Consider the following 26,065-nt stretch of genomic DNA (forward strand, 5'->3'; position numbering starts at 1 on the left):
AGGAGATATTATGTTTCAGTGAAGGAATCTACTCTGTTGCTCCTGCAGAGAGAAACAATCCAATAAGTTTTTTCAAAACACCTAAACTGGAGGCCATGGCCTTCCCTGTGCAGTTTCCTACAGGCCAAAACACACTTGATGAAAGAAGGCTGATCAAAGTATCCCCCAGTGGGTATTTCAAATCAAGACTTTTCTGCATTGATGATCGTTTTGCCAAAGACACAAACTATTTATTCTTTGCACAGTTTGTGACTGAAATACACTTGGCTACATCCAGCATGACAGTACAGTTAAGGAAGGCAAAGCCTCTGACCAGAGATGGTAGAAAAATAACCTCAGGCATGTTACAAGATAAACATGAGGTGGAGAAACTGGTGCGAAATAAAGATGCAGTGAGATTCATGCAGCCTCTGAGAGGAACCCCAGCCTATTGGGAGAAAACAACAAGAGATCTTTTTGCCATGATCAGACAGTTGGGAACTCCCACGTTCTTTTGCACATTTTCAGCTGCTGAAATGCGCTGGCCTGAAGTGATCGAGGCAATAACAAGGCAGCAAGGTGAACAAGTGAATTTTGAAGGACTCGACTGGTCAGCAAAGTGTGACATCCTGAGAAGCAATCCTGTCACAACAATGCGCATGTTTGACAAGAGAGTTGAAGCATTATTCAGAGATTTACTCTTATCTCCCGCAGAGCCACTTGGGAAAGTCATTGACTACTTTTACAGAGTTGAGTTTCAGCACAGAGGAAGCCCACACATACACTGCCTCCTGTGGGTAGAAGGTGCTCCTGTGTTTGAGGAGGATGATGAGCAAACTGTTCTTGATTTTATAAACAAATACATCACAGCTCAGCTGCCTGATCCACATAAACAACCTGAACTGTACAAAAAAGTAACAGAAGTGCAAAAACACAGTAAGAACCACACAAAGACGTGCTTTAGGAGTTTAAGCTCCGGGTGCCGTTTTGGTTTTCCCAAACCACCCTGCAATGAGACAATGATCACAAGACCCAGTGAGGATGATGCACTGGAAGTAGAAACGGCAAAGAACAAGCTCAGACCACTGAACCAGCTGCTGAATGAACCTGAAACTGCTTCCATGAGTTTAGAGCAGCTCTTGGAAAGATGCAAGTTGACACATGCAGAATATGAGAGATACCTGAATAAAATGAACATGAGGAGTACGATCATACTAAAGCGTGATCCAAAAGACTCTTGGATAAACGGCTATAATCCACATCTGCTTGAAGCCTGGAACAGTAATATCGACATAAGCTTTGTTTTAGATGCTTTTGGTGCTGCAAATTATTTAATGAAATATATATCAAAAAAAGAGGGCGGGCTATCTGAGTACCTGAAAACTGTCATTGAGAACTCCCATAAGGACAGTGTAAATGAGTGCGATGAAATGAGAGCCGTCATGCAGGCATATTCAAAGAAGCGAGAGATCAGTGCACAGGAGTGTGTTGCTCGTGCATGTGGTCTTCACATGAAGCAATGCTCACGTGCTGTAATATTCATTCCAACTGATGATAATCCTGTGAAAATGAGTCGTCCCCTGTCAGTTCTGGACAACACAACACCTGAGTCTTCCAATGTTTGGATGACATCTTTGAATGACAAATACAAAGCCAGACCTGAAACACCAGAGTATGAGGAGATGTGCATGGCAGACTTTGCTGCTACTTGCAGGATTGTCTATGGCCAACAGAAAAAAGGTAAAGATGTTTTGCCCCTTCTCAATGAGATGGGGTTTGTGCAAAGGCGCAAAAACAATAAGCCTGCTATCATCAGATTTCACCGCTGCTCACAAGAAAAACATCCAGAGCAATATTACGGAAGACTGCTTAAACTGTACCTTCCTCATCGTTCAGACCACGAACTGAAAACACCATCGTTGCCAACCTATCAGGCTTTCTATGGTGCTGGCTGTGTACAGCTACCAGGTACTGACCATCTTGAGTACGTGCAACACATTGTCAAAAGAAACAGAGAAAAATATGAGAAAAACAGTGAGGAGATCGAGAGCGCTGTTGAGGAATATGAGCAGAACAGAGGTGTGACTGACGAATGGTGTAATCTGGCACCTGAATCAGATCTCGTAAGGTTGCCACTTGTTGAACAAGAAAGAGAGCGAGACAATGAAAATGAACAGGAAGATGTGCCCGACTACAGCCGTCAGGCTGATGCTTCAACAGAAGTCAGAGCCATCAGGGAACCCCCTGCTATTGATCCCACATTGTTACGTCAGATGTTTCAGAATCTGAACAAGAAGCAAGCCTGCATATTTTATGCAGTTAGAGACTGGTGCATTAAAAGAGTCTGTGCTCTAAATCCAGAGCAGTTTTTCTTTTATATTAATGGTGGTGCTGGAACAGGAAAATCACATCTTATCAAATGCATCTACTCAGAAGCATCTAAGATACTGAGCAAAGTGCCCAGATATGCAGACGACGTTGACATATCAAAACCCACTGTCCTGTTAACTGCTTTCACTGGGACTGCAGCTTTTAACATTTCTGGAACAACACTGCATTCTCTTCTCAAGCTGCCTAGAAGCTTAAAACCTCCCATTCAGGGACTTGGCAATCAGCTGGATGAAGTCAGATCAGAACTTTTGAATGCTGAAATAATCGTCATTGACGAAGTGTCTATGGTGTCAAGACATCTGTTTGCATATGTAGATGCAAGACTCAAACAGATCAAAGGGACTCGGAGACCCTTTGGAGGCATGTCAGTCATTGCTGTCGGAGACTTCTATCAGCTACCCCCAGTGCGACAGTCTAAACCTCTCTGTGTGCACGACCCGTCTGAGATCGACCTGTGGCGGGAGCATTTTCAGATGATCACTCTGACTGAGATTATGCGTCAGAAAGATGATGTTGTCTTTGCAGAGATGCTGAACAGAATTCGTGTGAAAGGAAAGTTGGATGAGCTTTGCGAAGCAGATAGAAATTTGTTGTCACAGGCCATAACTGAACCAGCCCTTTGTCCAACTGATGCGTTGCACATTTTTGCAACTAATAAAGAAGTGGATGCACACAACTCTGCAACACTGGCTCTGCTCCACACTCATATCATTGACATCCATGCAGATGATTATAGAAAAGATCCTAGAACTGGCAGAATGGCACTTCAAGACAGACCATTGAAAGGAGGTAAAAACGAGTTACCAGACACACTGAAAGTTGCAGAAGGAGCTCGTGTCATGCTCACCAGAAACATTGACATACAAAATGGTTTGGTTAATGGAGCTTTTGGAATACTACTTAGAGTAGTTCACTCTGAAAACGACCAACACATCATCAAGCTTGGACTTAAAATGGATAATGAGACATCTGGAAAGAATAACCGCACACCAGCAGACGACATGGTGTACATTGAGAGAGCAGAGGAGAATCTGAAGCAGAAAGGAGTGGTACGAAGACAGTTCCCAGTGAAGCTGGCCTTTGCATGTACAATACATAAGGTACAGGGTATGACAACTACATCAGCTGTTGTCTCTCTTAAGAGCATTTTTGAGCCCGGCATGGCCTACGTAGCTGTCAGTAGAGTGACGTCTCTCAGTGGACTGTATCTTCTTGATATGGAAGAGAAAAAAATATTCACCAACCCAGAAATCACTGCAGCGCTTGAGAACATGAGACAAGCCAACCTTGATGACATGATGCCTCTTCTACACGTGAGGCAAACACTGAGCAGGTCAGAGGTTTTCACCATTGTTCATCATAATACAGAGGGACTGCCAGCTCACATTAATGACATCAAAAGTCACCATGAATTGTGTCTAGCAGATGTTTTGTGCCTAACAGAAACACACCTGCGGGGCTCTTTTGTCGCAGAGAGTCTCCACTTGGAAAATTACAATTTGTTCAAACGCAACAGACACCTGTCCTACACAAACTTTCCCCAGATGGCAAACAGAAGTGGTGGTGGAGTTGCTGTTTATGTGAAAAGTGACATTCAAGTGCATGAAAAACAGTACATCCATAATGTAACTGACCTTGAATTTCTGGCTTTAAAGGTTGAAGCACCAGTCAGTGCTCTGATTGCAGTTGTATACAGACCTCCAGACTACACTCTGAGGCCATTCCTGAAAAACCTGGTAAGCCTATTAGACTCATTGGAGATCATGGACTGTCATCCCATCATAGTTTGTGGTGATTTTAATGAGAATGTTTTATCCAGTGCAAACAAACCAATCCTGGAGCTGTTTGAGTCTAGGGGATACGCACAGGTCATCACTGCCCCTACCACAGAGAAGAACACACTGCTTGACCTAATTTTCATTTCTCAGTCAGATCGATGTCTCCATTCTGGAGTCATGAAGACATACCATAGTTACCATGACCCAGTATACTGTGTATTGTCCTGTGATGATTCATGATCTAGATCTTTGAATACAGTAAGTAATTTCTATATTTTTGAATGACTTAAGAAAGTAGAGCGATATTTAAAAGTTGACGCCCTGCATTGCAGTATAATGGTTGAATTGTTTACATAAAATACAATTACATGAATTAAGTAATGATATCAGTAAAAGATGACAATTTTATTTATTACAGAAAATCTAAAATTCACTAACAGTAACCTATAAATGTCAGAAAAATCAAATATAGCAGTTTGAAACGAACAGTGTAGGCATATCCTCTCTGCAGCCAGGCTTCAACATCCTGCCAGGCTGCCCCAGTCTCACTGTGGCTGGGAGGGAGGGAGGGTGGACCAGAGGATTGCCTACACAACACATAAATGTTCAACAGCTTCTTCATTGTTTCTGAGAGAACAATAATGACTAAAGGTTGCTTTTTAAAAAAACAAACAAACAAACAAACAAACAAACAAACAAACCTAATTACAGCAATAATGACAGTTAAGCCACTTTATGTGTGCCTCTATTTTGAAATACTATTTACAAAAATGTTATTATTTTGGTTTGTTATAAACTTTAAACTTTTTCAAAAGTATACGATTATATTTTTGGACAAATCTTTCGATGAAACATAAATTTTTATGAGCTTTTATCATGTTTCGGCCAGTGCATTTATTAGGGTGGGTCTGGGTTGATAACTGCACATTTCTGGCCAGAAATGTTTCAGCAGTGTTACATAAGTAGTACATATGTAACACTTGCTTTCTGTTACCAGCTGATACCCTACATTTGTATAGACATTGGATGGTGTGAGGTTGGGGAGTTGAGTGGGGGGGGGGGGGGGTTACGGTGGGAGCTGAGGGGGGGGGGGGGGTGTTAGGTTTCCTTTTTTCTTTTTCTTTTTTAAGAGAGACACAGTCCTCCTGTGTCTTCTCCAAGCTTCACATGTAAGATCCAACAGTGTGAAGCACATAGCAGCTAGAAACTGTAATGCCACAGATCAGAGAGGCTTCATCATCACCATCTTCATCGCCGTACGATCAGAGCGTGAGACTTCACATCTGGAGCACAGGAGACATTCTGTGATAAGTCCTCCTTCTAGCTTGTCCCACAAGCAGTCGGTGAGATTTACTCACAACAAAAAGGGTTAATGACATAATTTCCATGAAAACATGTATTCATTCTTTGTAAAGTGTTTAAATTGTGTTTTCACTTGACCTTAGGAGTGTTAGAGTGTATTGTAATGTCTGTACTCAGGTGTTTCCCTCTGTGATCCATCCCCATCAGAGCTGAGACACTCAGGACTGAACAGACTGCACAGTTTCTGTGACCGAGCCTCCAAAACACCTTCTTTGAAACCACTCATGATAGAAGGGCTTCATATTTGCAGCAGCACTACTACAGGTATTCAGTTTATTACAGGATGTGTTTGTTTCTTAGGACCAGCTCTGAGTGCACACTACCTAACATATACACCTTTCTGTTCATTACAAACCAACTACTCTGGATCATACGGCCAGTTGGCAGGAATGTTGCTGCAGGAAAACATCCCTGGAGATCACCATCATTGTCAGACTGACTGTGCCTCCTCTGTGCAGTGTCAAGATCCTCTCTAAATGAGTGTGTAAGTTAACATTTTCATTATTTTATTCCCTTTGACAAGACAAGTATCACTGATATTTACATTTACAACTACATATGTTCCCGTTTTCTGCTCTTCTTTTAAAGTCCTCAGCTATCCTGCTTCTGTGCTGCTTGCCACACATCAAACACTGGCCGGATGACAGGGAGGATCCACTCTGAAGTCACTGGACATGATGAGGATCATATGGGACTTCATAGTTTCACAGAAACATTGTGCTCTGTGATTACAGGTTTTAAATGGACATAATGACTGCCTCTCTCTGATCAACAGGCTAAAGGATTGTTTTCATTGTTAGTGCTCTGTACAATGTATGCTTATTTAATATTTCATCACAGAGCAAACCTTTATTTATTTAACATTTTTTTATTTTGTTTTAATGTTGAATTAACTGTGGGGATTTTTTTAAGTGGGCACTTGGGATGTCATATGACCAGAAATGTGGTAACTGGAATTCAACAGTATGGAAGAAAAAATCTGCTGAGAACGAAACACATACAAAAACCCCCAAGAAAATTCAAATTCATTCCATGTAATCCAATCTAAAACATTTTAAACTGCTGAACAGCAACACAAACAGTGTTAAAAAACAGTGTTAACAGAATGATTATGATGATTTTGTACCAAAGTTTCAGGTCACATGGCACACCTAGTGTGTAGTGTGGGGTATCAGCTGGTAAGTATAGGTTTTTTCATATTTGTGTCCTTAGAGTTTAGATAGATAAAGCCTTGTGTATAATAATTAGTCATAACCACAACTCAAAGTCAGGGACTAACTAAATTTGGGACTTTGTGTCTGAGCCCAGGTTAAAACAATGTGTAAAAAAGCATTTAGTGGCATGGCTGAACAATGCTGTATTGATACTTATTTATCCATGTTCACAAAAAGGACTAATGTGTTTATTTGATTATTTGCATGTGTTAAACTGTGTCACCACCTTAGGCTTTCATTTGAGTTTACTCACAAATCTCTATACAGTTCTCTTTTACCACTGTGTGGATTCTGTTTACATTAAAACATAAAAAAGAATGAGTAATAAAAAGATGTGTAGACAGATCAGAAGATTAAGTAGACCGATAGAAACAGCTGTTCAGCCATGTTCTAAGAAACCAACACAATTTAAAGGTTCAGGATTGTGGTTTTAAAAGTTGAATTTTCATGTATTTCATATGTTGCTCATTATTTTTTATTTAGTTATTTAATTTAGTTATTTTTCTTTATTCTACCAGTCCTTTTCAGAAAGAAGCTGTAAAATATGACTTAAGATTTTTATGTTATTTTCTATGACATACAAAACAAATTGATGTATGTAATACTATGATGAAAAACATCATGCTGTATATTAAAGTTTGTATTTTCTGCAGAATGTTTGTTCATCTTTTAAGTTCATTTCAATTAGAAGAATATGAACTTTTAATATTCATTCAGAGGTTTTCTGACTCTAAATTTTCTTTTGTCATTACTCATCTTTTTATTATTTACATTTTAAACATGCTTAGCTTTTTCCAACTTCTTCTATGTGAACATCAGCTTTCAAAGGTTCTGCACTTTTATTTGCAGGTTAAAAATTCTGTATTTTCCAGCTCATTCAGATTTTTAACTTAACATTCAGCAATTAATTCATTTCAGTGCATACATTCAGATTCAAGCATTCACACTGCAGTTTCTTCAGAAAATGCACTTTCTAGTTATATTTTATTATTATTATTATCTATTCCGTACGTTTTTTGAAAGCCTACTCCTTCAAAACCGTTCAACTTAGAAAAACCATTCAAACACCATTAGATTCCTATTCTTTTGGACAACATTGCTTCTATTTTTTCTCATTTTTAACATTTATATTTTTAATTTTATTCAACTTTTTTCAACAAAAATTTATAATGTATTTCAATGGGGAGACCCTTCAAATTCTCATTCAACTTCCTCCTCTTTAAACTGTATCTACTTCCACATACATTGACATAGAGCCACCATTCAAACTTTAAAACGAAGACAAGACATTCAACTATTCAACTTGTATTTATCTTTTCAATATCTATTATACTTTTTCTTCAGTTCCAGTTTAAGTTTCATGATGTTTTTTCACCCGTTTCAGAGTTTATAATGGGTGTGTATGGGACGGAATGTTGGGGCTAGAGTGAGGCAGCTCAACTGCTAGAGTGAGAGGAGCAAAAAAATTAATCTTAAAATCTTTTTTAAAACTGCTGCTGTGTCCACAGCGTTTGCTTTACAGGTATGATTTTACCCTCAAAACGTAGCCATGGCTGTCCTCTTTCATCCAATGTGTTTACTATTGTCCTAGGTGTTACGGTTCTTTCATAAATGTCACCAATGCACAGCCTCCTCCCTCCAACTCTTCCATAGACTCTAATGTTAAAACGGCTCAGAAGGTTGGTTTGAAAATCAGAAGAGCATGGTGTTTTTACACTGTCACCACGTCCATATAATAAACTCCACAGGCATGAAAACTGAGAATTAGGTAGAGTGGACATTGCTGCCGCTCACGGTGAAAGAATTTCGTCAATACGACCTATACTTTTCATTTGGGAGCGATTTGTTTCGGCCTGACTTTTCTGTTCATTTTAAGGAGCAAAAGTGAGGTGCATGTCTGTGTACGTGTGTATGGAGCCATTGGGTGCAGTCACTATAGCAACCAGGCTCACACCTGCCTGCTTAACGAGCTCTGCCTGCCACTGTGCCAAGATTCATCTTAAGCACTTCTCTTTCAACTGCTGCTGTGTCCACAGTGTTACAGCCATCATTTTACCCTCAAATTGTCGCCATTATTGTTCTCTTTCCAACATCTTGTCTTTCAAAGCTCAGGCATTTAAACTTTTTAAACTGTGTGGATCAAAGTGGAGGGATCACATTTGAGTCATTCAGTGATTCAAAGAATATGACCTTTTAATATTCTTTCAGATGTTTTCTGACTCTAAATGTTCTTTTCTCATTTCTTAGGTTTTTCTAATTTACAATTAAAACATTTTCAGCTTTTTTCCAACTTCTTCTTCTGTGTAACCTTCAGCTTTTAGCAGTTCAGCACTTTTGTTTTCAGGTTAAATTCGGGTTTTTTTTTTTTATCTCATTCAAAATTTTTAACTTAAATTCAGTAATTATTTCATTTCAATGCATACATTCAGATTCAAGCATTCACACTGCAGTTTCTTCAGAAAATGCACTTTCTAGTTATTAGTGTGAATGCTTGAAAAGCATTCACAGTATTGTTCTTCTAATCTTTATTATTAGTGTGAATGCTTGAAAAGCATTCACAGTATTGTTATTCTAATCTTTATTATTATTATTATATTTTATTCTGTATTCCGTACGTTTTTTGTAATCCTACTCCTTCAAAACCGTTCAACTTAGAAAAACCATTCAAACACCGTTAGATTCCTATTCTTTTGGACAACACTGCTTCTATTTTTCATATTTTTAACATTTATATTTTTAATTTTATTCAACTTTATTCAACAAAAATTTATAATGTATTTCAATGGGGAGACCCTTCAAATCCTCATTCAACTTACTCATTTTTAAACTCTTACTACTTCCACATACATTGACATAGAGCCACCATTCAAACTTTAAAACGAAGACAAGACATTCAACTATTCAACTTGTATTTATCTTTTCAATATCTATTATACTTTTTCTTCAGTTCCAGTTTAAGTTTCATGATGTTTTTTCACCCGTTTCAGAGTTTATAATGGGTGTGTATGGGACGGAATGTTGGGGCTAGAGTGAGGCAGCTCAACTGCTAGAGTGAGAGGAGCAAAAAAATTAATCTTAAAATCTTTTTTAAAACTGCTGCTGTGTCCGCAGCGTTTGCTCTACAGGTATGATTTTACCCTCAAAACGTAGCCATGGCTGTCCTCTTTCATCCAATGTGTTTACTATTGTCCTAGGTGTTACGGTTCTTTCATAAATGTCACCAATGCACAGCCTCCTCCTTCCAACTCTTCCATAGACTCTAATGTTAAAATGGCTCAGAAGGTTCGTTTGAAAATCAGAAGAGCATGGTGTCTTTCCACTGTCACCACGTCCATATAATAAACTCCACAGGCATGAAAACTGAGAATTCAGTAGACTAGACATTGCTGTCACTCACGGTGAAAGAATTTTGTCAATACGACTTTTACTTTTCATTTGGGAACGATTTGTTTCGGCCTGACTTTTCTGTTCATTTTAAGCAGCAAAAGTGAGGCGCATGTCTGTGTACGTGTGTATGGAGCCATTGGGTGCGGTCACTATAGCAACCAGGCTCACACCTGCCTGCTTAACGAGCTCTCTCTCACTCTGCCAAAATTAATCTTAAACACTTCTCTTTCAACTGCTGCTGTGTCCACAGTGTTAAAGCCATCATTTTACCCTCAAAACGTCGCCATCGTTGTTCTTTTTCCAACATCTTGTCTTTCAAAGCTCAGAGATGTAAACTTTTTAAACTGTGTGGGTCCAAGTGGAGGGATCACATTTTAGTCATTCAGTGATTCAAAGAATATGACCTTTTAATATTCTTTCAGATGTTTTCTGACTCTAAATGTTCTTTTCTCATTTCTTAGGTTTTTCTAATTTACAATTAAAACATTTTCAGCTTTTTTCCAACTTCTTCTTCTGTGTAACCTTCAGCTTTTAGCAGTTCAGCACTTTTGTTTTCAGGTTAAATTCGGGTTGTTTTTTTTTATCTCATTCAAAATTTTTAACTTAAATTCAGTAATTATTTCATTTCAATGCATACATTCAGATTCAAGCATTCACACTGCAGTTTCTTCAGAAAATGCACTTTCTAGTTATATTTTATTATTTTTCCGTACGTTTTTTGAAAGCCTACTCCTTCAAAACCGTTCAACTTAGAAAAACCATTCAAACACCGTTAGATTCCTATTCTTTTGGACAACACTGCTTCTATTTTTCATATTTTTAACATTTATATTTTTAATTTTATTCAACTTTATTCAACAAAAATTTATAATGTATTTCAATGGGGAGACCCTTCAAATCCTCATTCAACTTACTCATTTTTAAACTCTTACTACTTCCACATACATTGACATAGAGCCACCATTCAAACTTTAAAACGAAGACAAGACATTCAACTATTCAACTTGTATTTATCTTTTCAATATCTATTATACTTTTTCTTCAGTTCCAGTTTAAGTTTCATGATGTTTTTTCACCCGTTTCAGAGTTTATAATGGGTGTGTATGGGACGGAATGTTGGGGCTAGAGTGAGAGAGCTCAACTGCTAGAGTGAGAGGAGCAAAAAAATTAATCTTAAAATATTTTTTAAAACTGCTGCTGTGTCCACAGCGTTTGCTCTACAGCCACCATTTTACCCTCAAAACGTAGCCATCGCTGTCCTCTTTCATCCAATGTGTTTACTATTGTCCTAGGTGTTATGGTTCTTTCATAAATGTCACCAATGCACAGCCTCCTCCCTCCAACTCTTCCATAGACTCTAATGTTAAAATGGCTCAGAAGGTTCGTTTGAAAATCAGAAGAGCATGGTGTCTTTCCACTGTCACCACGTCCATATAATAAACTCCACAGGCATGAAAACTGAGAATTCAGTAGACTAGAAGCTGCTGTCGCTCACGGTGAAAGAATTTCGTCAATACGACTTGTACTTTTCATATGGGAACGATTTGTTTCGGCCTGACTTTTCTGTTCATTTTAAGCAGCAAAAGTGAGGTGCATGTCTGTGTACGTGTGTATGGAGCCATTGGGTGCGGTCACTATAGCAACCAGGCTCACACCTGCCTGCTTAACGAGCTCTCTCTCACTCTGTGCCAAGATTCATCTTAAGCACTTCTCTTTCAACTGCTGCTGTGTCCACAGTGTCACAGCCATCAATTTACCCTCAAATTGTCGCCATTATTGTTCTCTTTCCAACACCGTATCTTTCAAAGCTCAGGCATTTAAACTTTTTAAACTGTGTGGATCAAAGTGGAGGGATCACATTTGAGTCATTCAGTGATTCAAAGAATATGACCTTTTAATATTCATTCAGATGTTTTCTGACTCTAAATGTTCTTTTCTCATTTCTTAGGGTTTTCTAATTTACATTTAAAACATTTTCAGTTTTTTTCCAACTCCTTCTTCTGTGTAACCTTCAGCTTTTAGCAGTTCAGCACCTTTGTTTTCAGGTTAAATTCGTTTTTTTTTTTTTTTTTTTTTTAATCTCATTCAATATTTTTAACTCAAAATTCAGCAATTAATTCATTTCAGTGCATACATTCAGATTCAAGCATTCACACTGCAGTTTCTTCAGAAAATGCACTTTCTAGTTATTATATTTTATTTTTCCGTACGTTTTTTCAAAGCCTACTCCTTCAAAACCGTTCAACTTAGAAAAACCATTCAAACACCGTTAGATTCCTATTCTTTTGGACAACACTGCTTCTATTTTTCATATTTTTAACATTTATATTTTTAATTTTATTCAACTTTATTCAACATAAATTTATAATGTATTTCAATGGGGAGACCCTTCAAATCCTCATTCAACTTACTCATTTTTAAACTCTTACTACTTCCACATACATTGACATAGAGCCACCATTCAAACTTTAAAACGAAGACAAGACATTCAACTATTCAACTTGTATTTATCTTTTCAATATCTATTATACTTTTTCTTCAGTTCCAGTTTAAGTTTCATGATGTTTTTTCACCCGTTTCAGAGTTTATAATGGGTGTGTATGGGACGGAATGTTGGGGCTAGAGTGAGAGAGCTCAACTGCTAGAGTGAGAGGAGCAAAAAAATTAATCTTAAAATCTTTTTTAAAACTGCTGCTGTGTCCGCAGCGTTTGCTCTACAGGTATGATTTTACCCTCAAAACGTAGCCATCGCTGTCCTCTTTCATCCAATGTGTTTACTATTGTCCTAGGTGTTATGGTTCTTTCATAAATGTCACCAATGCACAGCCTCCTCCCTCCAACTCTTCCATAGACTCTAATGTTAAAATGGCTCAGAAGGTTCGTTTGAAAATCAGAAGAGCATGGTGTCTTTCCACTGTCACCACGTCCATATAATAAGCTCCACAGGCATGAAAACTGAGAATTAGGTAGACTAGACATTGCTGTCGCTCACGGTGAAAGAATTTTGTCAATACGACTTTTACTTTTCATTTGGGAGCGATTTGTTTCGGCCTGACTTTTCTGTTCATTTTAAGCAGCAAAAGTGAGGTGCATGTCTGTGTACGTGTGTATGGAGCCCTTGGGTGCAGTCACTATAGCAACCAGGCTCACACCTGCCTGCTTAACGAGCTCTCTCTCTCACTCTGCCAAGATTCATCTTAAACACTTCTCTTTCAACTGCTGCTGTCTCCACAGTGTTACAGCCATCATTTTACCCTCAAAACGTCGCCATCGTTGTTCTCTTTCCAACATCTTGTCTTTCAAAGCTCAGAGATGTAAACTTTTTAAACTGTGTGGATCCAAGTGGAGGGATCACATTTTAGTCATTCAGTGATTCAAAGAATATGACCTTTTAATATTCTTTCAGATGTTTTCTGACTCTAAATGTTCTTTTCTCATTTCTTAGGTTTTTCTAATTTACAATTAAAACATTTTCAGCTTTTTTCCAACTTCTTCTTCTGTGTAACCTTCAGCTTTTAGCAGTTCAGCACTGTTGTTTTCAGGTTAAATTCAGGTTGTTTTTTTTTTATTTTTATCTCATTCAAAATTTTTAACTCAAAATTCAGCAATTAATTCATTTCAGTCCATACATTCAGATTCAAGCATTCACACTGCAGTTTCTTCAGAAAATGCACTTTCTAGTTATTATTATTATTATATTTTATTTTTCCGTACGTTTTTTCAAAGCCTACTCCTTCAAAACCGTTCAACTTAGAAAAACCATTCAAACATCGTTAGATTCCTATTATTTTGGACATGACTGCTTCTAATTTTCTCATTTTTAACATTTATATTTTTAATTTTATTCAACTTTATTCAACAAAAATTTCCCATGTATTTCAATGGGGAGACCCTTCAAATTCTCATTCAACTTACTCATTTTTAAACTCTTACTACTTCCACATACATTGACATAGAGCCACCATTCAAACTTTAAAACGAAGACAAGACATTCAACTATTCAACTTGTATTTATCTTTTCAATATCTATTATACTTTTTCTTCAGTTCCAGTTTAAGTTTCATGATGTTTTTTCACCCGTTTCAAAATTTATAATTGGTGTGTATGGGACGGAATGTTGGGGCTAGAGTGAGACAGCTCAACTGCTAGAGTGAGAGGAGCAAAAAAATTAATCTTAAAATCTTTTTTAAAACTGCTGCTGTGTCCGCAGCGTTTGCTCTACAGGTATGATTTTACCCTCAAAACGTAGCCATGGCTGTCCTCTTTCATCCAATGTGTTTACTATTGTACTAGGTGTTATGGTTCTTTCATAAATGTCACCAATGCACAGCCTCCTCCCTCCAACTCTTCCATAGACTCTAATGTTAAAATGGCTCAGAAGGTTCGTTTGAAAATCAGAAGAGCATGGTGTCTTTCCACTGTCACCACGTCCATATAATAAACTCCACAGGCATGAAAACTGAGAATTTGGTAGACTAGACATTGCTGCCACTCACGGTGAAAGAATTTTGTCAATACAACTTGTACTTTTCTTTTGGGAACGATTTGTTTCGGCCTGACTTTTCTGTTCATTTTAAGCAGCAAAAGTGAGGCGCATGTCTGTGTCGTGTGTATGGAGCCATTGGGTGCAGTCACTATAGCAACCAGGCTCACACCTGCCTGCTTAACGAGCTCTCTCTCAGTCTGCCAAGATTCATCTTAAACACTTCTCTTTCAACTGCTGCTGTGTCCACAGTGTTTGCTTTACAGCCATCATTTTACCCTCAAAACGTAGCCATTGTTGTTCTCTTTCCAACACCGTGTCTTTCAAAACATTGAGATGTAAACTTTTTGAACTGTGTAGATCCAAGTAGATAGATAACCTCCTAACTGACCCATAGAAATACATTGTTTTCAGTCAGGAGTTTGTCTCAACAGCAGAAAAGACCCCACCTTTTAAATTACTCCTGTGACCACATTTTTGACAGCGGGAACATAAAGAACATGCTGTTGTGTAGAAAAATTCCTCTGGATCTCCATGGTTTAAAAGCTGGCTTGACAGGAATTACAATTTTGGATTTAGAAGCAGTTTTTCCAACAGATGCCATTAAGCAGATTTGAAAGGGGTCACAGAATAATAGTGTCATTGTCCAGAGTCTGTGACTCCTTGTTTATATTTAAGTTTATTATTATTATGGGATTTTGTGCTCCTTTTTCACATTTCATGTTCCTATGTTCTGTGTTCCCTAGTCTGTGTTAAGTTTGTGTGGGTTTTGTTCTGTCGGTGTGTTTCCTGTTTTACGTTGAAGGTCCGTGTCCAATCTCAGTGTGTTCAGATTACATGTCAGACAATCATGTCTGATTACTCCCAGCTGTGCCCTCCTTCTGTGTCTCATTCCCTCGTTATCCCTCTGTGTATTTAAGCCTTGTGTTTGCGGCTGGTTCATCTGTGTATCGCCCTCCGTTGCCCTGTGTGGCTTCCCTATGTTTTCTACATCTCCCTGCATCTCTGTTTCATGTTTGTTTTTGCTTAGCCTTTTCCAGTTTAGGTTACTCTTAGGTGTTTTTTGTACACCACGTTCCTGTTTGTTTTGCCTTCGTGTTAATAAAGCTCGCTCTCTACTTAAGCAGTCTGCATCTTGGCTCCGTTAATAATTCAGACAAATAGTATGTCAGTAGTTAGTGTAGGCCAACTGAATAGAGCATTCTGATTGCCCTGCTAAATGCAAGCTGATTGTGTATTGGTGGACTTGTCTTCTGCACACAGGTTTTTCAGATCTGGAGTCAGTTGATGACTTTAAAATAATCTTTTCTGACTGGATAATTAAAGCTCACAGCATCTACCTGTCTGTAGTTAATTTCCCCACCTTTTAACTAACGTTTAACTAATCTAATCTCATTTAATGTTTCTGTTTATAGTCTGTATAGTTTATCTCCCCACGAATACACTCAAAGTAGTCTTAAAATAAAACCCACAAAACAGTTCAAGATTTAATACTTTTTATTTGCTCATTTAATGCCAGTTGCCCTGTTTTTCTGTATGTCACTCATTCGCTTATACTTGGGCAAAAAGTACCAATTTGTACACTAGTATAGTGTATTTTTTCCCTCTATCTCTCTATGTCTGTCACACACACAGACCAACACACAGACATGTATATGCTCATTAATGCTGTTCAAACTGATGCTCAAATTTCCAAGCACCACCTGAACGCCTCATCTGTTTTTAACCCATCACTGGACCAACTGTCGTCATTCCGCTTTGCTCTCTGCTGTGGTAAGTACAATACAATCAGTACTGCAGTGTTTTATTTTTATGATGGTAAAAATACGTTTGACATTTAAACTCACATATCAAGTCCAACAGAGTTCAAAGAATAAAGAAAGAAAAAAAAAAAAGAATAACCTTCGCTATCATTTATACAGGTTTATGATGTTTTGCTGTTAGCAGCAGTGCTAACGCTAGCTTCAATGCTAATGCTAACGCCAGCTATAGTGCTAACACTAGCCTTAGCAATTATTAACTGACAAAAAGAATATTCCTGTGATATCCCTGTGATATTTATTGGCGGTCACTGAGACAAAAGTAACAAATGAGCTTCATTATTGCCATTGTGGCTCAGTTTTAACAGTAAGAATGCTAACGCTAGCTGCAATGCTAACGCTAGCTGCAATGCTAACGCTAGCTGAAATGCTAACGCTAGCTTCAATGCTAATGCTAATGCCAGCTATAGTGCTAACACTAGCCTTAGCAATTGTTAACTGACAAAAAGAATATTCCTGTGATATCCCTGTGATATTTATTGGCAGTCACTGAGTCAAAAGTAACAAATGAGCTTTATTATTGCCATTGTGGCTCAGTTTTAACAGTAAGAATGCTAACGCTAGCTGCAATGCTAACGCTAGCTGCAATGCTAACGCTAGCTGCAATGCTAACATTAACTGAAGTGCTAATGCTAGCTGGAATGCTAAGGCTAGTAACAGTCTAACAGTCTTACATAAGTGGCAATACTTCAGGTAATTAGTTTGAATTATAAAATGGCTGCTGTGTCTTTTAGTGTGCTGTATTATTCTATAACCTGCTAATTATAAGTTCAGTGTATCATGTCGTGTGGGCTTTGTATTTCTGTTAGTCTGATAACACTGTACAGACAACTAACATATTATTTCTCCTCTTACACTTTCAGGAACTTGACTGACATCTGTGCTTTGCCTGGTAGGTGTGCACATACTGTAAGAGAAGCAGACCAAAATAAAAATAAAAAATCTGAATAATATAAACTGTAAAGTGATGGGTTCAAAGTTTTTGCTAGACCTTTTAAACACAATTTTATAACAAATACACACAAGTGCAGCTTAACAATTGGGCTAAATATTTTTTTTCGTATATTTTTGTAGTCACACTACATGTGATTAGTTAATGATTCACTCAATCATATTTGTATTTAAAAATATTATTGCTGAATTTAATTAAATATTTATTATTTTAAAAAGTGCCCAATTATGCAACTTTTTGCACATGGCAGCCGACAACAGTTTAGCTTGAATATTTGTTTTGTCCTTTTTCAGTAGTCACAATTAGTTCATACAATTACCATGTGATATTATTTTAATAAAATTATTATATTTTTCTTGTTTTTTTGTTCACAGTGTGTAGAAGAAGAAGAACAAGGACCAGATCTCCAGTCTTCTCTCTCACATCCCAACCCCCCAACCCCTCTGTCCTCTGTCTTGCTCCACCTGTTGTCTCTGCCTTCTTTCCATCTGTATTTCACTCTGTGGTTTGTGAGAAATTTTGCCAAACCAACAATCCTTTTGCGGTTTGATTTCAAAGCCGTGTCTCTCCTGCTCTGTCTGTTCTCTCTGCTAAATTTTCTCTCTACCTGTTTTTCACTCTTGGCTTGCTGCTGAAAAACGCCAAGCCAACAAAACAATAAAGAGTGCATATTTTGCCTCAACCTATGAACAAACTGAACAAACAAAGAAAAATCTGCGGTTTGATTTCCAAGCCGTGTCTCTCCTGCTCTGCCTGTTCTCTCTTCTAAATTTTCTCTCTACCTGTTTTTCACTCTTGGCTTGCTGCTGAAAAACGCCAAGCCATTAAAGCAATAAGGAGTGCATATATTGCCTCTACCTGAGAACAAACAAAGAAAACTCTAATTCACGGTTTGATTGTGATTTCCCAGCCGTGTCTCTCCTGCTCTGCCTGTTCTCTCTTCTAAATTTTCTCTCTACCTGTTTTTCACTTTGCGCTTGCTGCTAAGTTGTGCCAAGCTAATAAAGAGAGTGCATAATATTCTCTTGACTGAAGAACAAACTGTCAAACGAAAGACAACTGTTTCTGACAAATAAAAACTGAAATATAAAGACAAAGAGAACATCTCCTGGTGTGTGCCACTCTTATTTTATAAACATATTTTCTAAAGCCTAAGAAACACAGGTGTGTGAAAATGCCAAGGAAGCAGAAAAAGTCACAAGCTGCAAAACAACGCTGGAAGAAGTTCCATGAGTTTCACAGTGTACCAATATGTGAACAGGCTGAGTTTGATTTTCCTCAGAGCTCTGCAGAAGACAGTGTGTCTACAAAGACCAATGCTGATGGTGTCAAACAGGCAGGTCAACATGTTCCTGCACATGTACAACAGGTATCTTATGCTGATGCTGTAAAGAGTGGACTGCAGCATGAATTTAATGAACAACATGAGGTGTCATGTGACCCACAGGTGGGTTATGCTGATTTTTTGAAAAGAGGCTGTCACAGTGATGTGGCAGGACCATCTCATGCAGAAAGAATGAACCTTGAAAATCAGCCATCTGTTACACAGGTCTGTGCATCTCACAGCCAGGCTCATCCCAAGTATGGAGACTCCAGAAACAAGCAGTGCACATGTAACTCACTCACATTTCTTGCATTCCTTCATGAGAATGAAAACATGACTACAGCTGACCTTAATCTGGTCTTGGATAAAGGTGATGTGATGTACAAAGAGGCCAAGAAAAGATTTCCTAAAAATATTCATTTGGCAACCGATGAGCTGCCAGACAAAGTTGATGCTCGCTGGTCTATGTATGATGTCGACATGACACAGCCTTCCCGGTATGGGACATTTGAAGAACCTCCAGAGGAAGCAGTAGATACCTTTCTCAGCTTAGAAGCAGGACTGAGCTGCCTGTTGTCAGATGTGCAGTATGCCTTACTGATTATGAGTGGATTGTGTATAGCAGTGTTCAGATCCACATCAAGCAAATATGGTTTCTTTGATCCACACTCCAGAACACCCAGTGGTCTTCCTCTACTACTACAGTCACGTAATCGTGGTACAGCAGTGATGCTGAAATTCACACTCCTCAGTGACATGATTAAGAGGATCCAAGATTCTTATGAAATGATGGAGATATCACCTTCTTGTAACTATGAGCTGAAGCCTGTGCAGTTCTACAGTATGAGCACAGTCAACCTGAGTGATACTATCACAGACACAGTCTGCAGACCAACAGCTGCCACTGCTGTGGCACCTACTCACTCTGATGCAACTGTTGATGAAGCAAACCCCTCTTCTCCAAGGAGAAACACAACCACTGATCTGACTGAGAACATCTTTTGTCAAATGGTGAAACAAAAAGAAGACCAAATGACTCAGTTCACATCATATGAAGATCAGAATGAACCTCCTAATATACCCACTGAACAACTATGCAGTGAATTAAGTTTCCTTCCATCAAGTGATGCTTTTTCATGTCAATCAAATGCTGCCATAACAAATGTTGCTGCCTGTGACCTTTCTGATATAGTTTTACAAAAACTGAAAAAAGTTAATAAACAACAAAGGAACAAAATGAAAAGAAGATTAATGGCATCAGAGAAACCCAGAAATCAGAGAAAAGAAAACCAAAAAAGGAAAGAACAACAAAAGTATGCTTCAAATAAAAATTACAAAGAAAAGAAAAAATCTTGCACAAGTGAGGCATATAAAAACAATCCTGAAGTCAGACAGAAAAGACAACAGTATATGAAAAGACGTTACTGTGAAAATGATGAATTCAGAAAGAAACAAAAACAATATGTTAAAAAACGTTTTTCTGAGAATGCTACAGTTAGAAAGAAACAACAACAATATATTAAAAGACGCTACTGTGAGAACGATGAATTCAGAAAGAAACAACAACAATATATTAAAAGACGCTACTGTGAGAACGATGAATTCAGAAAGAAACAACAACAATATATTAAAAGACGCTACTGTGAGAACGATGAATTCAGAAAGAAACAACAACAATATATTAAAAGACGCTACTGTGAGAACGATGAATTCAGAAAGAAACAACAACAATATATTAAAAGACGCTACTGTGAGAACGATGAATTCAGAAAGAAACAACAACAATATATTAAAAGACGCTACTGTGAGAACGATGAATTCAGAAAGAAACAACAACAATATATTAAAAGACGCTACTGTGACAATGCTGAATTTAGACAAAAACAAAAAAACTATATCACTAAAAGGTATCAAGAAAACCCTGAATTCAGAGAGAGACAGAGATCTCGAGTGACTCAGCGTTATGCACGTGATGACGCATTCAGAGTAAGACACAGACAACTAATGAAACAACTAATGCGAGACAGGTATCAAAGTAATCTTGCCTTCAGGATTATGCACAATATGAGATGTGCAATGAAAATAAAAAGGAAATACAGATGGGTGAACAGACAAACCCAAGAGAGTGACAACAGTGTGATTAACGAGGCCATATCTGTGTTCAAATCACAAATCAAAGCTGGACCATCATACCCATGTACTGTATGCTTCAAGGCTTCATTTCCAAACCAAGTACGACCCTGCAGAAGGTCAAATTATGTCAAAAACCCACATGTGGTTGCAACATGTTTGACAGGAAAGTTTGTTCATGTTTGTGATGAAAACTGCAGAAATGAGCAGTGCAATGTTCCCGATGAGAGAAAGAGAGAGTGGATTTGTCACACCTGCCACGATCATCTTAAAAATGGATCCATGCCAGCACTTGCTGTTGCCAATAAACTGGATCTTGCTGATACTCCACCTGAACTGTCTGATCTCAACATACTGGAGAGACATCTCATAGCCAAGTGCATACCATTTGCCAAGATCATTCCTCTTCCCAAAGGCAGACAAAGAGCAATTAGAGGAAATGTGGTCTGTGTCCCATCAGAGGTACAGGAAACTGTTGAAGCATTGCCTCGATTAAGAATTAATTCTCAGGTCATGAGAGTAAAATTGAAGAGACGCTTGTCTTACAAAGGTCATCAGCTGTTTCAGACTGTAAGCTGGTCTAAACTTGTGCAAGCACTGCATAAACTCAAGCAGATTCATCCACAGTATAAGGATGTGAGCATCAGAGATGATCCTGAGCTGTGTGATCCAACTCTTCCTGATGAAGATGATGAGGATGATGATGATGAAAACATGAATGAGGATGATTATGATGAGGCTGATTTAATGGAAATTGACAGCTGTGAGAAAAATGCACTGAGTGAAGCACAAAATAAAAATGAACAGGATATTGACATGTTACCCTGTGATGGTGAACAATCGCATGAACAGATGATAGATGATTCAGAGCAAGCAGATGGACTGACTAATGGTGGTTTTGCACTCGAGTCCTGTTTGCAGCCCCCTGATGTGGCTGAGGAGATATTATGTTTCAGTGAAGGAATCTACTCTGTTGCTCCTGCAGAGAGAAACAATCCAATAAGTTTTTTCAAAACACCTAAACTGGAGGCCATGGCCTTCCCTGTGCAGTTTCCTACAGGCCAAAACACACTTGATGAAAGAAGGCTGATCAAAGTGGGTATTTCAAATCAAGACTTTTCTGCATTGATGATCGTTTTGCCAAAGACACAAACTATTTGTTCTTTGCACAGTTTGTGACTGAAATACACTTGGCTACATCCAGCATGACAGTACAGTTAAGGAAGGCAAAGCCTCTGACCAGAGATGGTAGAAAAATAACCTCAGGCATGTTACAAGATAAACATGAGGTGGAGAAACTGGTGCGAAATAAAGATGCAGTGAGATTCATGCAGCCTCTGAGAGGAACCCCAGCCTATTGGGAGAAAACAACAAGAGATCTTTTTGCCATGATCAGACAGTTGGGAACTCCCACGTTCTTTTGCACATTTTCAGCTGCTGAAATGCGCTGGCCTGAAGTGATCGAGGCAATAACAAGGCAGCAAGGTGAACAAGTGAATTTTGAAGGACTCGACTGGTCAGCAAAGTGTGACATCCTGAGAAGCAATCCTGTCACAACAATGCGCATGTTTGACAAGAGAGTTGAAGCATTATTCAGAGATTTACTCTTATCTCCCGCAGAGCCACTTGGCAAAGTCATTGACTACTTTTACAGAGTTGAGTTTCAGCACAGAGGAAGCCCACACATACACTGCCTCCTGTGGGTAGAAGGTGCTCCTGTGTTTGAGGAGGATGATGAGCAAACTGTTCTTGATTTTATAAACAAATACATCACAGCTCAGCTGCCTGATCCACATAAACAACCTGAACTGTACAAAAAAGTAACAGAAGTGCAAAAACACAGTAAGAACCACACAAAGACGTGTTTTAGGAGTTTAAGCTCCGGGTGCCGTTTTGGTTTTCCCAAACCACCCTGCAATGAGACAATGATCACAAGACCCAGTGAGGATGATGCACTGGAAGTAGAAACAGCAAAGAACAAGCTCAGACCACTGAACCAGCTGCTGAATGAACCTGAAACTGCTTCCATGAGTTTAGAGCAGCTCTTGGAAAGATGCAAGTTGACACATGCAGAATATCAGAGATACCTGAATAAAATGAACATGAGGAGTACGATCATACTAAAGCGTGATCCAAAAGACTCTTGGATAAACGGCTATAATCCACATCTGCTTGAAGCCTGGAACAGTAATATCGACATAAGCTTTGTTTTAGATGCTTTTGGTGCTGCAAATTATTTAATGAAATATATATCAAAAAAAGAGGGCGGGCTATCTGAGTACCTGAAAACTGTCATTGAGAACTCCCATAAAGACAGTGTAAATGAGTGCGATGAAATGAGAGCCGTCATGCAGGCATATTCAAAGAAGCGAGAGATCAGTGCACAGGAGTGTGTTGCTCGTGCATGTGGTCTTCACATGAAGCAATGCTCACGTGCTGTAATATTCATTCCAACTGATGATAATCCTGTGAAAATGAGTCGTCCCCTGTCAGTTCTGGACAACACAACACCTGAGTCTTCCAATGTTTGGATGACATCTTTGAATGACAAATACAAAGCCAGACCTGAAACACCAGAGTATGAGGAGATGTGCATGGCAGACTTTGCTGCTACTTGCAGGATTGTCTATGGCCAACAGAAAAAAGGTAAAGATGTTTTGCCCCTTCTCAATGAGATGGGGTTTGTGCAAAGGCGCAAAAATGATAAGCCTGCTATCATCAGATTTCACCGCTGCTCACAAGAAAAACATCCAGAGCAATATTACGGAAGACTGCTTAAACTGTACCTTCCTCATCGTTCAGACCACGAACTGAAAACACCATCGTTGCCAACCTATCAGGCTTTCTATGGTGCTGGCTGTGTACAGCTACCAGGTACTGACCATCTTGAGTACGTGCAACACATTGTCAAAAGAAACAGAGAAAAATATGAGAAAAACAGTGAGGAGATCGAGAGCGCTGTTGAGGAATATGAGCAGAACAGAGGTGTGACTGACGAATGGTGTAATCTGGCACCTGAATCAGATCTCGTAAGGTTGCCACTTGTTGAACAAGAAAGAGAGCGAGACAATGAAAATGAACAGGAAGATGTGCCCGACTACAGCCGTCAGGCTGATGCTTCAACAGAAGTCAGAGCCATCAGGGAACCCCCTGCTATTGATCCCACATTGTTACGTCAGATGTTTCAGAATCTGAACAAGAAGCAAGCCTGCATATTTTATGCAGTTAGAGACTGGTGCATTAAAAGAGTCTGTGCTCTAAATCCAGAGCAGTTTTTCTTTTATATTAATGGTGGTGCTGGAACAGGAAAATCACATCTTATCAAATGCATCTACTCAGAAGCATCTAAGATACTGAGCAAAGTGCCCAGATATGCAGACGACGTTGACATATCAAAACCCACTGTCCTGTTAACTGCTTTCACTGGGACTGCAGCTTTTAACATTTCTGGAACAACACTGCATTCTCTTCTCAAGCTGCCTAGAAGCTTAAAACCTCCCATTCAGGGACTTGGCAATCAGCTGGATGAAGTCAGATCAGAACTTTTGAATGCTGAAATAATCGTCATTGACGAAGTGTCTATGGTGTCAAGACATCTGTTTGCATATGTAGATGCAAGACTCAAACAGATCAAAGGGACTCGGAGACCCTTTGGAGGCATGTCAGTCATTGCTGTCGGAGACTTCTATCAGCTACCCCCAGTGCGACAGTCTAAACCTCTCTGTGTGCACGACCCGTCTGAGATCGACCTGTGGCGGGAGCATTTTCAGATGATCACTCTGACTGAGATTATGCGTCAGAAAGATGATGTTGTCTTTGCAGAGATGCTGAACAGAATTCGTGTGAAAGGAAAGTTGGATGAGCTTTGCGAAGCAGATAGAAATTTGTTGTCACAGGCCATAACTGAACCAGCCCATTGTCCAACTGATGCGTTGCACATTTTTGCAACTAATAAAGAAGTGGATGCACACAACTCTGCAACACTGGCTCTGCTCCACACTCATATCATTGACATCCATGCAGATGATTATAGAAAAGATCCTAGAACTGGCAGAATGGCACTTCAAGACAGACCGTTGAAAGGAGGTAAAAACGAGTTACCAGACACACTGAAAGTTGCAGAAGGAGCTCGTGTCATGCTCACCAGAAACATTGACATACAAAATGGTTTGGTTAATGGAGCTTTTGGAATACTACTTAGAGTAGTTCACTCTGAAAACGACCAACACATCATCAAGCTTGGACTTAAAATGGATAATGAGACATCTGGAAAGAATAACCGCACACCAGCAGACGACATGGTGTACATTGAGAGAGCAGAGGAGAATCTGAAGCAGAAAGGAGTGGTACGAAGACAGTTCCCAGTGAAGCTGGCCTTTGCATGTACAATACATAAGGTACAGGGTATGACAACTACATCAGCTGTTGTCTCTCTTAAGAGCATTTTTGAGCCCGGCATGGCCTACGTAGCTGTCAGTAGAGTGACGTCTCTCAGTGGACTGTATCTTCTTGATATGGAAGAGAAAAAAATATTCACCAATCCAGAAATCACTGCAGCGCTTGAGAACATGAGACAAGCCAACCTTGATGACATGATGCCTCTTCTACACGTGAGGCAAACACTGAGCAGGTCAGAGGTTTTCACCATTGTTCATCATAATACAGAGGGACTGCCAGCTCACATTAATGACATCAAAAGTCACCATGAATTGTGTCTAGCAGATGTTTTGTGCCTAACAGAAACACACCTGCGGGGCTCTTTTGTCGCAGAGAGTCTCCACTTGGAAAATTACAATTTGTTCAAACGCAACAGACACCTGTCCTACACAAACTTTCCCCAGATGGCAAACAGAAGTGGTGGTGGAGTTGCTGTTTATGTGAAAAGTGACATTCAAGTGCATGAAAAACAGTACATCCATAATGTAACTGACCTTGAATTTCTGGCTTTAAAGGTTGAAGCACCAGTCAGTGCTCTGATTGCAGTTGTATACAGACCTCCAGACTACACTCTGAGGCCATTCCTGAAAAACCTGGTAAGCCTATTAGACTCATTGGAGATCATGGACTGTCATCCCATCATAGTTTGTGGTGATTTTAATGAGAATGTTTTATCCAGTGCAAACAAACCAATCCTGGAGCTGTTTGAGTCTAGGGGATACGCACAGGTCATCACTGCCCCTACCACAGAGAAGAACACACTGCTTGACCTAATTTTCATTTCTCAGTCAGATCGATGTCTCCATTC

The 26,065-nt window shown here is 39.0% G+C and overlaps 1 protein-coding gene and 1 long non-coding RNA gene across 8 annotated transcripts in view; both read left to right on the forward strand.

Moving 5' to 3' along the window:
* LOC309700847 (protein NLRC3-like) overlaps positions 1 to 26,065 on the forward strand; it is a 97,222-nt gene that overhangs the window by 36,797 nt on the left and 34,360 nt on the right. The gene's annotated exons all lie outside the window — the stretch shown is intronic.
* On the forward strand, positions 5,262 to 7,265 carry LOC309700899. The gene is made up of 3 exons (XR_014274796.1): positions 5,262 to 5,774; positions 5,891 to 5,994; positions 6,099 to 7,265. It is a non-coding gene; the product is annotated as an uncharacterized lncRNA (long non-coding RNA).

Source organism: Aulonocara stuartgranti (genome assembly GCF_965226115.1).
Source record: "Aulonocara stuartgranti genome assembly, chromosome: 23".
Classification (NCBI taxonomy): Eukaryota; Metazoa; Chordata; class Actinopteri; order Cichliformes; family Cichlidae; genus Aulonocara; species Aulonocara stuartgranti.